Source organism: Elephantulus edwardii, unplaced genomic scaffold (assembly GCF_000299155.1).
Source record: "Elephantulus edwardii isolate Elephantulus edwardi_28Jun2011 unplaced genomic scaffold, EleEdw1.0 scaffold00150, whole genome shotgun sequence".
NCBI classification, from domain to species: domain Eukaryota; kingdom Metazoa; phylum Chordata; class Mammalia; order Macroscelidea; family Macroscelididae; genus Elephantulus; species Elephantulus edwardii.
The window spans coordinates 1853500-1857710 of NW_006399900.1; the positions used below are offsets into that span (position 1 = coordinate 1853500).

Consider the following 4211-nt stretch of genomic DNA (forward strand, 5'->3'; position numbering starts at 1 on the left):
CTAAGTGAACTAACTCAGTCTCATAAGGACAAATACTGAATAATATCAATATTGCGAAAATAGAAGGATAACTAGTAAAACATGTATGGGGACCCAAGAGGTGGAAGGGAACAGAGGGGTGAGACTAGGTAAGGAGGCAAAATTTCAGGGTAACACAATTTGTTAGGAGGATGAAGAGAGTAGAGAAAGCGGGAAAGATCCAGTGGGAACCTGAAAAGACAGGGTAATGATAGTCATAACCCAATGATGATAGTTTTATAAAACATAATGCACGGCAATGATTGCATGAAACACATTGTGAGTGAAGAATAGTGTGAAACACAATGCATACAAACTTTGTAAGTAAAGCAATATAAAACATTTAAAAAATAAAGTGGTGAGACTTCATCTTACATATTTTGGATACGTTATCAGGAGTGACCTGTTTCTGAAAAACACAACAAAACAAAACAAAACACATCATGCTTGTTAAAGTGAAAAATCTCATTGGTAACAAGTCATAACTGGCTCATAGAAGTCCTTCTTGTGAGTTTTTTAGAGACTGTAGATCACACAGGAGGAGACTGCCCATCTTTCTCCCTTAGAGATACGGGTGGCTTTGAACACTCATGACACCACCTTCTGTTTAACACTGCAACCCCCTACACTCTCCCCACAGATATATTAGAAAAGTATCCCTCAGAGTGAAGTGTTATCAAAATAGAAGAAAGCCCTTGATGAATTAGATTGACACAATGGCTGTGACAATGGGCTTAACTCCAGTGGAGACTCTAAGGGTGGCACAGCATTGGACAGGGTTGAGTCAGAGCCAACTGAATTGCATCTAACAGCATTTACTACATGACTCTATCTCAGACAGTGTTAATTCTGAATTGAATAATACTCGATATGGAAAGCTAATGATGAGCACATTTTCACCAGTGGATTGGAACATATGTTTGTGGGTATTATTACCCCTTGTATATAGATTTTTCAATGTCTCCATGTTTAAATTCAGAAGACCAATGTAATGGAATCTGTAAATTAACCTTATTACATTAGAAAGGATTCTAGAGCAAAACCCCCTCAATTCTTTTGATCTGTCTTAATAGATTATCAAATGTGACTTGTATTGTAGGCAGATGATTACTGATGGGTAATTATTCTAAAATATCTCTTTTCAAATTCTTTGCATGGCAATCAAGGAAGAATGTGAGAGGTTAGGCATTATATTACTAGAGTTATCAGCAGCATATAATTTCTTAATTATGCATAAACATGAATAACAAATACCTGCTGAAGTTGTACTTAAATTTTCTTTGTGAAGTCTGGAATACAGACAGGCTTCTAAGACTTTCTTGGAAAATTGATGTCTATGAAAAATAGAAAAGATTATTTCTTCTTCTTAATAGTTATGATATTAAAGCTCAGTGTTCTCATCCTTAAAATGGGAATAACTGTAAGTATTTTCTTCTCAGGATTGTTGTGTAAATTATGTTAAGGGTTATGTCACACTGCTCTTGGGGTGGCATCGTATTGTTGTCAAGTTTGTGATAACTCAGAGCAACTTTACTTACAACAACAAAATTCTCCACCACCCTCACAATATCTACTACACTTAAGTCTCTACTGACAGTCATTATGTCAATCATATCCTTGTGGATCTTCCCTTTTTTCTCTGATCCTCTATTTTATCAGTTTCATATCTTTCTCTGGGGACTGGTCCTTCCTGATAACACAACCAAATTAGGAGATAAAATTTCATCATCCTTGCTTCTAAAGAGTACACTGGATACACGTCTTATAAAGATTTAGTTGATCTTCTGCCAGCATATGTTACATTTAATAACATTGTTTCTCAGCATGGCAATTTAGAGGCATCAATTACTTTTTGGTGCCCCTCTTTCACTGTCAAATTTTCACAAACATAGGAAGCAATAGACAATATCATGGCTTGGATTAGCTACACCTTAGTCTTTAAAGTTACATACTTGCTCTTGAGCATTTTTTAAAAGTGCTTAGAAGTACATTTGTTTCCTTTACTACTATTTTAATGGAAGTTGACTGTGAATCCAAGTAAAAGAAAATAATTGAAAATTTCAATGTTTTCTCTTTTGTTATGCCCAAAGAAGAATCTATGCCTTTGAATTGTGATATTGGGAAGAAACGGAATAGCCTATGGCCTGGGGGGGAAAAAACACTCCAAACCAAAAAACCAACCAAGCAACAACAACAAAAAAAAACCAACCAAATCTTTCTTGGAGGAAGTGAAACCAGGATTCTCCTTAGAGACAAAAATGTTGAAACTTCATCTCTCACACTTTAGACATGTTATGGTGAGGCAACAGTCCTTAGAAAAAAGACATCATGCTGGGAGGAATGGAAGGTCAGAAGCGGAGAGGAACCTGTCCCCTGAAAGACAGACTTCTTCTGTAATCTTGATTTCTAGGGATCCTTCTAAAGCTTTCTACGTCTTTCTTTTTTTCAGTGATATGCTGATAATCCCCTTATTAGATATTATTTCTCTTCATCAGTATTTGTTGTTGTTTACTGTAGAGTCAGAACTGACCAATAGCTGACCCTCTGGTGGGTTTTCAGAGGCAGTTAATCACACAGGAGGAGGAGTTTGGCCATGCTCTCACAGAGCAGGTGGTGCCTTTGGGATTGCAGGGCAGCTTCTTGCCACTTGGCCACCAGAGATTCCTTTCACCTATCTCAGTGTATGTCTATTATCATCAGTTTGTTGTTGTTGATTGCCTTCGAGTTGAGCACGACTCATAGTGATCCTATGAACAAAATTCCTGAAGCTCCTCTACAACTATCAACATTTATCAAAGTTCATAGAGTTTCCAGAGGTACGTCATTTAGGAAGTGGATACCACTCCTGTTTCAAAATTATCAGTTTACTAATTTTCATTCTTCATCTCCTTCCCTTCCTATAACCACCTAAGAATGATGGTTTGTAAACTTTTCTTTAACTTTTTATAATAATAGTGTTGTACAGTATTTGTCCATTTATTTCCTTTAACAGCAGATCCTCTAGATTCTTCTGTGCTATGCAGTATTTCACATATTCCTTACTTACTATTTTATAGTTTTGCATAATAAGTCATTGTGTGACTATATCATAGTTTCTTTATCCACTCATCCACTGAAAAATGCTAGGTTTGTTTCTATACTTTTCTTTTTGTCTAGTTTTTATTTCAGTCATAAATTTAACTCTGCAATCCTGTTAACCTTAGAGAGGAATAAATAAAACATAGAACCCAAAGAACTGTACCAAGAGCTCCAAGATTAAAAGGTACTGCAAGCACACTGGGAGTAGCAGGGTGATCTCTAGAGCTATAGAAGGAATGATGTGGTGATTAAGAGAAAACATAAACTACAGATCATAATTAGAGTTGTCCACAGTCAGCAATGGTGATCTTCTTGCTGGTCTGGCCATTCCTGGACCTGAAGCGCTCCATGACTTCCACGGTGTTCATGCCTTCTTTCCTCCTGTGGAAAACTACATGCTTGCTATCTAATCATTCAGTATTAGCAGTACAGATAAAAAAACTGGGAACTGTTTGTATCGGGTCCAGCATTTGCCATGGACAGGATGCCAGGACCTGTGTGTTTCAGGATGAAGTTCTCATCATCAAACTTCTCCCCATAGATGGACTTGCCACCAGTACCATTATGGCCTTTGAAGTCTCCACCCTGGCACATAAACCCAGAAATTATTTCTGTGAAAGCAGGAGCCCTTGTAACCAAATCCTTTCTCAATAGTACTCAGAGCGAGGAAGTTTTCTGTTGTCTCTGGGATTTTACCTGCAAACAGAAGGAAATGCGGCCCAAAGGTTCGATGTCGGCGTTGATGTCGAAGTACACTGTGAGACTGACCATGGGTGGGGGTGAGTGAATCCGGCAACTATGCTACTGAGGCGGGAGTGTCTGCAAAGCAGCCTGTGTCTATATCTTTGCTATGAAATTATTCTGCAATGAATACGAGTGCATATATACAGCAATTAATCTCACAGCTCTCACAAAAAGGAATTTTAAATGAATGTCACTTGGATTGTTCATTGTAAGTTAACAGTAACATCATATCTCAGATGTCTGTTAGAGGGGCACATGCTTTCTGAATATGTTTAAATACCTTAAGATGAATGAGCATATGTTCTTACACATCCCAGTTCTGCGTTCTCTAGTTTGGGGAAGAAATAATCACATTTTTATTTTCATCCACA

At 37.5% G+C, this 4211-nt stretch overlaps 1 pseudogene; it reads right to left on the reverse strand.

Moving 5' to 3' along the window:
• Positions 1-3390: 3390 nt before the first annotated feature.
• On the reverse strand, positions 3391-3867 carry LOC102862873 (annotated as a pseudogene).
• Between the last annotated feature and the right edge of the window lie 344 nt (positions 3868-4211).